Source organism: Myotis yumanensis, unplaced genomic scaffold, assembly GCF_028538775.1.
Source record: "Myotis yumanensis isolate MYYU_CA2020_CCGP unplaced genomic scaffold, mMyoYum1.0.hap1 SCAF_5, whole genome shotgun sequence".
Lineage (NCBI taxonomy): Eukaryota > Metazoa > Chordata > Mammalia > Chiroptera > Vespertilionidae > Myotis > Myotis yumanensis.
The window spans coordinates 59,570,364-59,584,900 of record NW_027223756.1 but is presented as its reverse complement, the minus strand read 5'-3'; the positions used below and the strand labels follow the sequence as shown (position 1 = coordinate 59,584,900).

The window sequence follows — 14,537 nt, the reverse complement described above, 5'->3', positions numbered from 1 at the left end:
TAGCTATAAAGTTCCAAGATAAACAATAGTTGGAAAGTTAATTGTTTACCAAACTCTCTTAGTTCAACCTGGCTCACTGTTAAAGGAATGCTATAGAAATTGACCTGTGTTCAGATACGTCACTCCTATAAACCAACCACCTGTTGGATCTCAAGTGTGCACTAGCCCAGGGACAGTCTTTGCTTGCTTAGAGCTGTATATATTAGAGGTATTTACAAAAGGGTGTGTGATAGAAAAAGTAAATAACTGAACTTCACTCGTATTGCTTCCTGTTTCCTTCTTGATTCTTCAGAGGTACACACTCTTCTTGGATAAACCTTGACTAATGAAGTGGCATCAGGAAGTGCCTACGCTTCCATAGCCTGGGAGAGCGCAGTGAAAATGCTTATTAACCAAGGCGGGCTGTCCTGTCCTGACCCCGAGACACTAAAGACTGTTTGCATCGGGCTCATGGGTTTCTTCCTAGCCACTCTCAGGGACAGGAATGCTCGGTAAGTTTTTATGAAATCTTCACATCTTGTTTGCCTCTAAGTTAAACTTTTTTTATTAATTCAGATTGACTGATAGTGTGTATTTCGTTGCCATAGATATGAAATTTCACTTACAAAAAATTTCCCGAGATATTTTTTAATGCAAGAGAAATATGGCGAGAAGAGGGGGAAGGCCAGGAAATCTCTACTTTGTAAATCACTCCCTCAGATTTTTCTCCTTTTTGTGATTCCTTTCTTTGTGCTTTTATTTTTCCAAGTGAGAAGATATATTTTCATTTAATTCCAAGGTAGAATTAAGCAAATTAAATTAAATCACAAGACCTTACTCATACCCTCTTATTGTTGAAAATATGGTACCAAATTTGGTAAAAGCAAGAAATAAATTCAAGGGAAATATTTCTGAGGGACATAGTTAAATAATTATTTCTTTTTAATTTAAGACTAACAACAAATAAATGATAACATTTCCTCCAGAATATTTCTAAAGCCCTTTTTAACATACCTCTGGTGATATAAATCTGTAACCAACATTATTTTGTTCTAGATATTCAACTAGGCAATCTGAGGTACAATGTTATGGGATATGCCTCAAAAATTCAAATTGGAGCAAACTGATGCTACTGGGTGGCCTATTGTATCTTGTAACAAGGTACAGAAAATTCACACAATCTCATGGGGTACCGTTCTGTTGAGACAGAGCAGCAATTACATTATCAACAATTAAAAATAAAAATTCTCTGGGATGCAATATTATAATTAATCTTTATAAGCACATACACAAAATGCCAGTTTTTTTATATATAGAAGCCCAACCAAGAGTCAGTTTACCTAGAACTGTAGCAACAAAGACTTTCGTTCCCAACACTTTATTATGAAAATTTTCAAACATAAATAAAAATTAAAATAATTATACCATGAACACTCAGATACCTCCCATGTGATTCTACAATTATCATTTTGCTACACTGGCTTCTTCACATGCTATCCGATATGCATTCATCTACCCATACACCTATTCATCTTCTTTACTTTCGGATATGTTTTTAAGTTACAGACCTCAGTCTACTTTACCTAACATTTACGGATGCATGTCACTAACTAGGGTTTAATACTTGTTTAACATTTCCTTGAGGTAAATTTCATGTTCAATGAAATGCACAATTTTTACTGTACCATCTGATGAGTTTTGATAAATATATACATCTGTGTAATCCAAGCCCCTGTCATGATACACTACATCATTATTCCAGATCTGGAATGTTTCCTCATTCCCCTGCCCAGTCAGTCCCTGCTCCCACTCCCAGAGGCAAACACTCTTCTTCTCTTTCATACCTGCACGATGGCCATACATGTTTATGTGTGTATCAATAACTCATTCTTTTTTTATTGGTGAGTAGTATTTCAATACTATTACATTGTATGAATATACCACAGTTTATCCATTCTTTTATTGATGGACACCTGAGCTTTATTAGGTTTTTGGCTAATGTAAATAAGCCTGCTATGAACATTTTTTTAAAAATATATTTTATTGATTTTTTACAGAGAGGAAGGGAAGGGGATAGAGAGTTAGAAACATTGATGAGAGAGAAACATCGATCAGCTGCCTCCTGCACACCCCCCACTGGGGATGTGCCCGCAACCAAGGTACATGCCCTTGACCGGAATCGAACCTGGGGCCCTTGAGTCCGAAGGCTGATGCTCTATCCACTGAGCCAAACCGGTTAGGGCCTGCTATGAACATTCTAATACAAATCTTTCTCTGAACATGTTCCCAGCCTCTCGTATAAATACCTAGGAGTAGAATAATTGCTGGGTCATAATGCAGCATAGTTCTATTTAGACGCTGACAGAGCCTTTTCAAAAGTGATTATATCATCTCATCACCCTCACCAACACTGTATGAGAATTTCAGTTCCTCCACATCTTTGCCAATTTTGTGGTTGTAAGCCCTTTAAATTTTTGCCTTTCTGGTGATTGAGTAATGCTATCTCACTGCGGTTTTATATGCATTTATCTGATGACTAATATTGCTGAACACTTTCCCACGTGTTTATTGGTCATTTGTATGTTGTTCTTTGTTAAATGTCTATTCAAATATTTGGCCCACTTTTTTAAAAATTGGATTGTTTATCTTTTTATTATTGACTTGAAGGAGTTCTTATAAGTATATATTGCAGCTACAAGTCCTTTGTCAAAGGAAAATGTTTCACAAATATTTTCTCCCACTTTGTTGCTTGCGCATTTTTTTAAAAAGTATAGTTTGAGCCCTGTCCAGGTAGCTCAGTTGGTTAGAACATGGTCCCCATATGCCAAGGTTGCAGGTTCAATCTCTGGTCAGGGCATATGCAAGAATCAACCAATAATATATAAATAAGTGTAACAACAAATCGATGTTTCTCTCTCTAAAATCAATAAAAAATTTTATTTTAATTTTTTAAATGTATAGTTTGATGAGCACTAGTTTTCAATTTTGATGAATCTAATTGCCTATTTTTATGGTTATTAATTTGTGTGCTATCTAAAATATATATTTTTCACCCCCAAGGTACAAAGATACCCTCCTATGGTTTTTTCCAGAAGCCTTATCATTTTAGTTTTTACCTTCAGTTCTAAGACCATGTTGAATTTATTTTTTCTTATGGTGTGAAGTAGAGGTTTTTCCTTCCCCACACCCTGCCCTTTCTTTGCATATTGCTTTCTAGAACAACCAGCATTAAATTTTTTTCTTTCTCCACTGAATTTCTTTGAAGATTTTATAGAAAATTAAATGACCATAAAGGAAGGATCTTAATTTTGGACTCTTTATTCAGTTCCATTAATCTATTTGTCTCTTCTTATGTAAATGCCATTCTATTTTGATTACTGTAGGTTTATAGTAAGTCTTAAAGTCAAGTACTATGGACCATATGATTTCACTCATCTGTGGTATTTAATAAGCAAACTGAACGAATAAGCAAAATACAGACAGATTCAGAGATAGAGAGCAGACAGACAGCTCTGGTGGGGGAGAAGAGATTGAAGGGAGTGGAACATCTGAGAAAAAAAAAGAGAGAAAGAGCTCACAGACATGGAAAACAGTGTGGTGATTGTGGGTGGGGTTGGGGGTGGAAGTGGAAGAGGGTATAGGGAGGATAAATAGTGATGAAGAAAAATAAAATAAAGAAAAAATTAAAAAATAATAATTTAAAAATAAATAAATAAAGTCAGATACTGTGAGTCCTCCTACTTTACTCTTCTTTTTCAAAAGTGTTTGGTTGTGCTACCTCCTTTGCATTTCCATAGACAATTTAGAATTAGCTTGTCAATTTCTAAAAAAAGAGCATAGTAAGATTATAACTATGATTACCTTGAATTTATATATTCATTTAGGAATAAGCTTAACAATATTGAGTCTTCTGATCCATAAACATAGTCCATCTATGAATTTATTTAGATCTTACTTGATTTCTCTTGAAAGTGTTTTGTAGTTTTAAACATAGGACTCTTGTACAGCTTTTGTTCACTTGTTCCTATGGTTTTAAATTCTATTCTAAATGGAATTTTTATATTTCATCTTATAATTTTTTAATTAATAGAAATACAATTGATTTTTATATATTGATCTGATATTCTGAGATCTTGACAAATTCTAATAATTGACTTATAGAAACCTTAGGATTTTTCTACCTGAACTATAATGCCATCTGCAAATATAGTTTTACTTCTTTTATTATGATCTTAGGGTTGCTTCATTTTTATTTCTGACCTTTTTGCACTGGTTAGAAACCACCAGTTTTTTATGCTTTTTTGCAGGAGCTATTTATTTATTTGTTTGTTTGTTTGTTTTGTACGAATGGTGGTCAATTTTGTCAAATGCTTTTTCATATGTCTGTTTAAATAATTACATAATTTTTCTTTTTTTATTTTGTTAATATAGGAAATTACATTGATTAACTATCAAGTGTTAAACCAGTGATGGTGAACTTTTTGAGCTCGGCATGTCAGCATTTTGAAAAACCCTAACTTAACTCTGGTGCCGTGCCGCATATAGAAATTTTTTATATTTGCAACCATAGTAAAACAAAGACTTATATTTTTGATATTTATTTTATATATTTAAATGCCATTTAACAAAGAAAAATCAACCAAAAAAATGAGTTCGCATGTCACCTCTGACACACGTGTCATAGGTTCGCCATCACTGTGTTAAACCAACATTAGGATAACTTGGAATAAACACTACTTAGTCATTATATTATCCTTTGATGCATACCACTGGAATTTATTTGCTATTATTTTGTTAGAATTTTTGTGTTGATATTCATTAGGAATGTAATGCAATTTTCTTTTGTTGCTGTTTTTTAATGTCTGTCAGTTTTATGTATTACAAGGAATGCAGGCCTCATAAAACATTTGGAAATTATTTCCTCTGCCTCTATTTTCTGAAATATTTTATGTAAGATTGGCGTTATTTTTTTCCTTAAAGGTTTGATAAAATAGCCCGGCCAGCATGGCTCAGTGATTGAGCTTCAACCTACGAACCAGGAGGTCATGATTCAATTCCCGGTCAGGGCACATGCCTAGGTTGCAGGCTCGATCCCTGGTTTGGGTTGGCCAATTTCTATATTACACATATTGTATATATTAATTCATTTAATCATCACAACAACCCTGAGAGACAAATATTATTCTTACATAAAAATGCAGAAACTATATAAGTGGCAGGGACTAGAATCAACTATGACTCTAAAGGTAAAGCTCTTTCCATTCTACAATACTGTCTATCAAATGCATTTTTATAATCATTTAATCAAAGATATCCCACTGATGAGGAATCATTTCAATAACCAAATCTATATCAAACCCATCAGACTCCCTTTATTCATTCATCAATTTGATATTGATAAATATTAATTAAGCAACTACCATGTGCCAGGTACTGCTTCAGCCACTGTTCTAGGCTCAGTAAATGAAACAAGCAAATATCCTTGCCCTTGTGATGTTTAAATTCTATTATTATACTAAACCAAAAATGATAATAATAAATAAATAATTAGAAGGTGATAAATGCTTTGCAAAAGGAGATTGGTGAGGTTCAAATATAAATAGGGTGGTAGGAGTCTACCATATTGAGAAGGTAACACACTTTAGCAAAGACTTGAAGGAGGGAAGCATTCAGCTATGTAAAGGAAGAGCTTTTCAGGCAAAGAGAACAGTCAGTACAAAGGCCCTAAGATGGAAGCATGCCTGGAATGACAGCGCAATAGCCAGGAGGCCAGTGCACCTGGCACCTGGAATGGAGTGAGAGGGAAACAGGAGGAGAGAGGTTTTGCAATGCAATGGGAAGCAGATCATTTAAAGATGTGGAATGGGGAGTTATGATAGAATTTTGAGCAGATAGGTGATAGAGTATAACAAATTGTTTACATACTTTTGTAAGATTAGACTTAAGAAAATCAAGGAAGAAGCTGAGAGATCATTTAGGAGGCTATTTCATTAAGTCTTGTAAGAGCTAAGAGTACCTCAAATCAGGGTAGCTGCAATCTCGGGATGGGATTCTGAATATATTTTGAAGATAAAGCCAACAGGATTTCTTGATGACAGAGCATATAAAGTGAGAAAGAAAGAGAAGGGTTGGGTATGACCAAGGATTTTGTACTAAACAGCCAGAAGGAAAGAGATGAAATGAAGCAAGGATTCACTTTTGAACATAAATTTGAGAAAAGGTATAAAAAATCCAAAGATGCATGAGATCATTGTCCAATGAAATCTCTAAAGTTCCTTGCAGCTCAGAAATACTGTTACATTTTTTTCAAAACACATTTGCCCATCTATGATGAGTTTTTATTACTATTCTAAGCCAAAGCATGAAAGTGCCCTGGTTATTTTTCTGCCCATTTTGAGACCTATCATATTTTCATTTATAGTATTTGAGCACAAACTCTTCATTTTATTTTGTTTAATATATTTTTATTGATTTCAGAGATGAAGGGAGAGGGAGAGAGAGAATGAAACATCAATGATGAGAATCATTGATCAGCTGCCTCCAGCACGCCCCCTACTGGAGATCAAGCCCGCAATCCAGGCATGTGCCCTTGACCAGAATTGAACTCAAGACCCTTCAGTCCACAGGCCTGAACATTCTATCCACTGAGCCAAACTAGCCAAGGCCCAACTCTTCATTAAAAAAAAAAAAAAAAAAAAAAAAAAAAAATCATAGGATTTACTAGTAATTGAGCCCCAGGTCAGGGTATAACTTCATCAGAGAAATATTCCTGTGATTATTATGAACACAAAAAAGTAAACTAAAAATTTCATTTTAAGAATTCCATATAACAAATTGAAAAGTTTTCTTGAATTGGCTTCTATTCTTCACATAACCATTGTGTGTCTATTATTAAGCCACCATTCTTACCACAAAAAATTTGTTTGTAAACTGTTCTTGAACCTTAGCAGGGCTTTTCTTGTAATTTTTAAAATGTAGTTGCACAGATAGGTACAATTTCTGCCTTTCGGAATCTAGCAATCTAGAAATCACAGTATTAACTCGCAATAAAGAAGCCAAGGTCAATTACTCAAGCATACAATAGAGTCTGCAGTTGCAAAGAATGGGGTCAGTAAGACTCTTTGTTCAGCAGTCCTGTGGCCCATCATCACAGCTATGCCTGACAAGCAACAGTAACCTCCACCCTGGACAAAAGACTCAGTTTAATGAAGTATCTAGTGCTTGCATTGCTTCCCACTTCCAGGGGTCTGGCAAGCTCGGCCAAGGTCAACAAGAAGGGGGGGAACATGTGGAGAGCCACCCCATCTCTCCCACCCCCAACAGTCACATAGCACACTTTCTGCACAGCCTAGTGGTCACAAAGGGGAAACCATACTTCACTTTAAATAGAAACTTTGTCCTGTGAAGCTTATGTTTGGGAGGTGACTATACATATGTCTGTCTTAAAATAACAAGAAGCATGGGCAAAACCAGGATCGCCCCTGCAAAGTTTTAGGGAGCCCAAAGCCTGAAGATATACCAAACATCAATCTGGAATTCAAGGGGGTGGAAGCAGTATAGGTATAATAGAAGTTTCTTAAATAAAAGCTTCTTCTATTTTAACAAAATTTAATGCAACTAAAATGACTAGATTAATGTCTAATTTAACCAAAATATTGAACAGCACCTAATCAGAGCCCACAATACTGCCATAAAACAAGATATGAAACATTTGCTTATATGTAGCGCGCAACTTATCTAAATTCTATCCGTTGAAAAGCAGGGAGCCACTCAGTTGTGAGTGGATTTACATGATTCTGTGTTGCCTACAAGAGTGAAACACTTTGAAGAACAAGCAAAGCGGAATCTCTAAAGACACCTGTATTCATGCTCGACTTGGGCAAAAATAGAGCTCAGGTGGCCCTGAGTTAAAAAGACTGGAGATCTATTCTTTTGCCGTCACATAGGGATTCTGATTGTTTTGCTTAGAGGATGAATATTTATCTAGAGGCATGAATATTTAGCAAGTGCAACCAAGAAAACCAAATTTCTGCCTCCACGACGGTTTTAGTCCCTTTGGGCTGTTACAATAAAAATACCACGGACTGGGTGGCTTAAAAAAAAATGTTCATCACTCACAGTTCTAGAGACTGGGGAGTCCAAGATCAAGATGCTGGCAGATTCGATGTCCAGTGAGGTCCTGCTTCCTGTTTCTTAGATAGCCATCCTCTCACCCTGTTCTCACACGGCAGAAGGGCTAAGAGAGCTCTGCAGGGTCTCCACCCTCATGACCTAATCACCTCTCAAAGGCTCCACCTGCAAATACATTGAGGGTTAGGTTTTCAACACATGAATTCTGGCGGGACACAAGCATACAATCCATAACAAGTCTACAAAGTGAAAAGATAATTCAGGAACACATTTAAGACAGAATGTTGTTTTGAAATATGTGAAGGATTACAGTTCAAGGCCTTGTTTTGTAGGTGATAATAGGAACACTCCTTCAAACACAAGAGGAAAAGGTGAGACTGGTTTCAAACTACTCAAATGAGGTTATCATTTCATTCAGCTGCTAAGTCCTGTTCAGATTTTTTTAAAGGAGACAGAGATACGTTGTCTCAGAAAAGAGCAGGCAGACACATCCAGCAGGCCAGAGGAATGGCATGTGTATTGGCTTAGTGGCCAGCCCTGTGCTTTCAAGTGAGACCATGCAAATATCTGTAAATGATATAGTTTCTAGACTTTCTCCTAAGGCCTCCGAAAACAAGCGGAGGAACTCCAGGGTCTCATAGAATTATTTTCAGTCTCGAGCTTTCTGATCAACTTGGCTGTAAGAATTCAAAATACTAAAAAGCCCAGCTGGCGTGGCTCAGTGGTTGAGCATCAACCTATGAACCAGGGGGTCACAGTTTGATTCCCGGTCAGGGCACATGCCCAGGTTGCTAGCTCGATCCCAGTAAGGGGCGTTCAGGAGGCAGCCGATCAGTGATTCTCTCTCATCATTGATGTTTTTATCTCTCTCTCCCTCTTCCTTCCTCTCTGAAATCAATAAATATGTATATATAAATTTTTTAAAAAAAACAACACAATACTAAAAAAATTCCTTGGTTCCCAAAAAAGTTTACTTACTGTTAATGAGCCCTCTGTATTGACTCAGGCAGATTTTTCTTTGGATTAAGGCAATCATTTAACCCAGTCCCTTCCACCCTCCCCTCGGTGCATACTCACAGCATTTGCACTGGGAAGGAGATTAAAAACCAAGGCACATATCCCACACAGTCCCCAAGCAATCATAACAGCACTCAAGGGTTTATTCCAGCATCCATGAAATAAACGGATGGGACACAGTAAGAGCTGTGAGCATGGCAAGCAGCCACCAGAGAGAAAAATAAAGCAACAAATGAGAAGAAACACATCTCCCCCATTTGGGCAATAAGAGCAGCAAACAAAACCATCAATCCCCAGCAGGCTGCCTAGTTTATTGAAGCCTTAAGACCGTTTTCAAAGTATACTTCATGTCCTCTGGGTAGGATTTGCTCAAGTAATAGAGCGCTTGATATCACTAAGATTTCTGAATATACCTTCCACCCAGATTTTCTGTCCACAGCTATGAAATTCGGATCTCTGTGTCAACTTGCTTGTTTATGTGCTGCTTTCGTCTGCTCGTTCATTCACTTACATTCGTTCCATGAGTATCTGTGGAAAAATTACTGCCTACCAGTCATTTCTTATAACTCTGCAGATCCAGAGGTAAACAATAGAGGGGCCTCCTTTCACAGAGCTTTATTTCACGGGAAGAGAAAAATCAACAACAATAAACAATGCAATGGATAAGAACAGCGATGAAAATAAAACAGGGTAATGAAGAGTGCTCAAAACCTAGACTGGAGCTCAAGAAAAGGCCTCTACAAGGTCCTCTTGTATGATCCTCTGCCTGGACCGTGAATCCTCTGAAAGCTTTATATTTACAGCGGGGCTGGGAGATGAGACTGAGCTTCACTCCACTCCCAATGCAGATGACCAAGAACGCAAACCAAACCTCAGCGAAATTGACCAGAGTTTCAACAAAGTAGCTGAATGTGCCTTGATGAGACTGAAGGAGAAACTAAAAGGAGTGGAGGAAGGAACTGCGCTCAGAGTGGGTGGACAAGTGAATTTGCTCATACAACAGGCCACGGACCCCAAAAACCTCAGCCTTTTCCCAGGATGGAAAGCTTAGGTGTGATATTTGGCATATGAATTACCCTTGAATTCAACCTTCAGAAATTATATGTTGGCCTTTATTTTTAACCCACTTATATGCAATATATAAAATTTGAAGAAAAAAAAGAAAGAAAGAGGAAGAAAGAAAGAGGAATAAAGAAAGAAAGACCTCTACAGAAAAGTGGTGGTTGAACGGAAGAGGGAAGAATGCACAGAGACTAGATAAGGGAAAATGCGGAGGGAGATCCAGGCCCAGCCGGCATGAGCTAGGTAGGTAGGACCAGGGACACAAACAAGGTCATTGCGCTGGAGCCTAGAGAGCATCACCAGAGAGGGTGTGGGGCAGGGGGGAGTTAGGGATGTATTGCAAGGGAAGCCATTTTTGAGGTAAGCAGATGAGTAACATGATCTGACTTACATTTATAAAGATCATTTTGAAGGACTGCAGGAGTGCAGGATGGTTGGGTAAGATTAGTCTAATGACTCATTTTACTCTCCAAATGGAGAAGATAATAAGAGTTTAATCGGTTTCTGGGGACTATCTAAATAATAATGACAAATCAAGGTGGCCATGCTTCAGTTATCAGTAAATGACTGCAACTTAAATAAGTTTAGATAAGCTTAGATGTGATATACAATATAGTAAAAGGGGTAAGATTTATTTTTATTATGTAAAAATGAATATGAGTTATCTACAGTCTGCTACTAAATAATAATTATGGGTAGTCCTACCCTGGACTAAACTACAGGAACATGTGATTCATTTAAATGTCTAGTAAACTGAGATGGGCAAAAGTGTCCAGAGATCATGAAACTGAACAACCAAGGGGTCCAGGCTGCCGGTCACTAGTTGAGCCAATTAAACGGAGACAGGGTTGAATCACATATGAGCATTTATTCCAATGCCAACAGTATGGGAGAGCAGCAGGTCATCCACAAAACTCTGCTCTCTCCTCCCCATAAGCTAGCTGCTTATATTGGGCAGAAAGACAAAGATTACACAGGAAAGTAAGAATTACAGGCATGGGAAAGTAGGCAAGGTATAATGGTTACAGGCAATGCAGGCTGGGGGAATCAAATCGTGACCTCTTGGTTCAGAGGTTGATGCTCAACCACTGAGCCATGCTGGCCAGGCTAGGATTTTTTTAAAAAATCTGTTTTGCCTTAGGCAGTTTAGCTCAGTGGGTAGAGCGCTGGCCTGCCGACTGAAGGGTCCTGGGTTCGATTCATTCAAAGGCACATGCCTGGATTGTGGGCTTAATCCCCAGTAGGAGGTGTGCAGGAGGCAGCTGATCAATGATTGTCTCTCATCATGATGTTTCAATCTCTCTCTCCCTCTCCCTTCCTCTCTGAAATCAATAAAAATATATAAATATTTTAAGTCTGCTTTGCTATAATCCCATGATTGGGCTTTAATTAGCCCCTCAGAGCAAAGAAGCTGAGTCATTTGGCTGCCATCAAATCTGCCTGCAATACCTGGTGATTTCAAATTCTTGAGGTTCCCAAAATGTCTTGAGGTTCCTTGCTTGCCATTTCTCAGGAAAGCAACCTTTGTTCCTTACCTGGAAAGACTGCCATGAACCACATGACCAAGCAAGGTACCAGGCAGGCTATTTCTCCAAGGTGCTCGTATTGCCTTCAAGGTCAGTTTTTATTCCTTAAAGCTTTTTGGTGATATCCAGAGTCCAGGCATGTCTTTCTCGAACATGACATTCCTAGTCAAAGTTTTAGCTAATAAAACCACGAATGGAAACTGTTCTTATGGAATTCATACAAAGAAATATATTGCCATGTCTCACTCATTAATTATTACTAAGTTCTGGAGGGATGAGTCAGGGAGAAAAGTATATAATTTGCAAATTACTTTAAGAAAAGAAACAAGCCTGGCCATCATGGCTCAGTGGTTGAGCATCGACCTATGAACCAGGAGGTCATGGTTCAATTCCCAGTCAGGGCATATGCCCAGGTTGTGGGCTCAATCCCCAGGGTGGGGCGTGCAGGAGGCAGCCAATCAATGATTCTCAGCATTGAAGTTTCTATCTGTCTCTACCTCCCCCTTCCTCTCTGTAATCAATAAAAATATTTTGAAAAAAGGAAAAGAAACAAGTTTCATTATGTCTGAAAAACAAAAAAGATTAAAAATCAGCAATACTTTCAACAAAAGTTACAAAAACTATATCATTATTTTCAGTTCATTCAGTCCTATAACCATTTTTTGTTTCTCCTGATTTTCTTTGCCAGTATTTCTATAAATCCAGATATAGAGTTCTTTTTTAAAAATATATTTTACTGAATTTTAGAGAAGAAGGGAGAGGGATAGAGAGATAGAAACATCGATGAAAGAGGAAATCATCATTAATTTTTAGGTGACAAGTAATTTACATTCCTCAGATTAGCAATACATTCACGTTTTTATGAGATCGATTTCAAATAAAATACAAGACATATTCATTAAAAGATTCAAGTCCACCTCTAGATTCTTTGTAATAAGAAACGAAAAGTAAGTAAAATCAGATCTCAGTGTCCTGTTATTTCAAAATATCTAGCTATTAAATAATTTGTATTTTTTAACTCAGCAAGACACCAAAGGTTTAAGTTACCTAAGTTACCAAAAACTTTGGAACTATGTTTAGGTATATATATAATCATTACTGAAAAGCTTTATCATTTTAGGTATGTCTATTTATTTTTGTCTTAACAGCTTTATGAGATTTTAAAGCCAATTATTATTTCCCAAGCCATTTTCTTGGCAAATTTGGAACAGGGATAACATGGTCCTGACATTGCAACATCATGGAGGGAACTGGAGAGCATTATGCTAAGTGAAACAAGCCAGTCAATGAAGGAAAAATATCACATGATCTCACTCATTCATGGATAATAAAGACCATTACAAACTTTTGAACAATAATAGATACAGAGGCAGAGCTGCCTCAAACTGATTGTCAAACTGCAGTGGGAAGGCCAGAGAGAGTTGGGGGGCAGGAGGGAGGGGAGTAAGAGATCAACCGAAGGACTTGTATGCATGCATATAAGCATAACTAATGGACATAAGACACTGGGGGGTAAGGGAGGGTAGGGGTTTGTCAAGGGCGGGGGGGAAAAAGGACACTTATGTAATACCCTTTGTAATACTTTAAGCGAAAAAAAAAAAATAATAATAATAAAAAATAAATAAATAAATAAAAATAAATAAAAATAAAAAAAAAAAAAAAAAACAAAAAAAAAAACATGGTCCTGACCACTTTTAGGGGGCTGGAGAAAAGGCATGAGGGGCGGGGGGAGGGCAATATTAGGCCCCACCCCACAGCTTATTCCTAGGAATGCACCAACTCCCAGGCCTTGGAGGAGGGGGGTTAGGTTTATTTCCCGTATTTTTTCTTTCTGAATAGCTGTAACAACATGAAATCTTGCATTTGAGAAGAGATCTTATCCTATTTCAAAACAGAAACAAAAAAACAACCCCTAAAGTAAACAGATGAGTACTCCCAAAAAGAGGGACTGGGACTTTAGCCTTAGAACCTTATCTCACACTAACCCAGCACAACAAATGACCTTGGGTCTGAATGGCACAAAGCCCAACATCAGAGACAGAGGATTCCCTGTTTTCATAAAATGGCAAAGAGCAAACTAAGTCCCCAAAAGATAAGAAAGCAAGCAAAGAACATCTGTAACCAAAGTTACATTGCAGACAGACAAGAACTCTCACTACCTAAGCGTTTCGGTCAGCTGATGCCTTGAGAGGCAGAGCAGGGAGCATCCCCAATATTAAAAGCTCTCAGCAGCTGCTGGGAAGTTCCTGAAATCCCTGCCACGGGCTCAGCCTGACACAAGTATATGCCCCATCTGTAAAGTGGTACATGCCCCCCATCTGTAAACAAATTAATCCAAACAACAAAGAGACACAAAACAGCTATCAAGAGAGACTCTCTCATATACAATATTTACAGGTGTGCACAACAGACAGACAACTATTTGTGGCTTACCGTGCACAGCCAGACAGAAGTCCTGCACCATGCAGGGCCCTGTCTCAACCCTAAACTGATCAGGCTTGAGTTTGGAGACCAGGCAAGGATTGTGAGAGGCCGCTTGCAACCAGGAGCTGATCAGGTTCACACCAGATTGGGGGTTGGGAGGGCAACAGACAACAGATGCCCCCCTGTTACATAGTTACAGAACACAAGATTCAACTTCGGTCTTGGGTGAGACAATGGAATTGCTGGGGCTGCGGCTGGGACTCAAAACAGGAAAGGACTGACAGCGCTGCAAATAAGAGTCCAGGCCTCAGCCCCAGGAACCTCCAGTCCAGGCAGCAAGCGTGATCCCCAGTATGGACCTCAGAGGACTAACCTGCATGTGGTCCCATCTGGGTCACC

At 38.0% G+C, this 14,537-nt stretch overlaps 1 protein-coding gene across 1 annotated transcript in view; it reads left to right on the top strand.

Annotated features, from left to right (window-relative positions):
* Window positions 1-293: 293 nt before the first annotated feature.
* The window catches only part of SMIM31 (small integral membrane protein 31), a gene marked incomplete at its 3' end in the record, with an annotated part of 29,078 nt that continues 14,834 nt past the window's right edge, over window positions 294-14,537 (top strand). Inside the window, exon 1 of the mRNA XM_070417246.1 lies at window positions 294-491. The remainder of the gene's footprint in view (window positions 492-14,537) is intronic.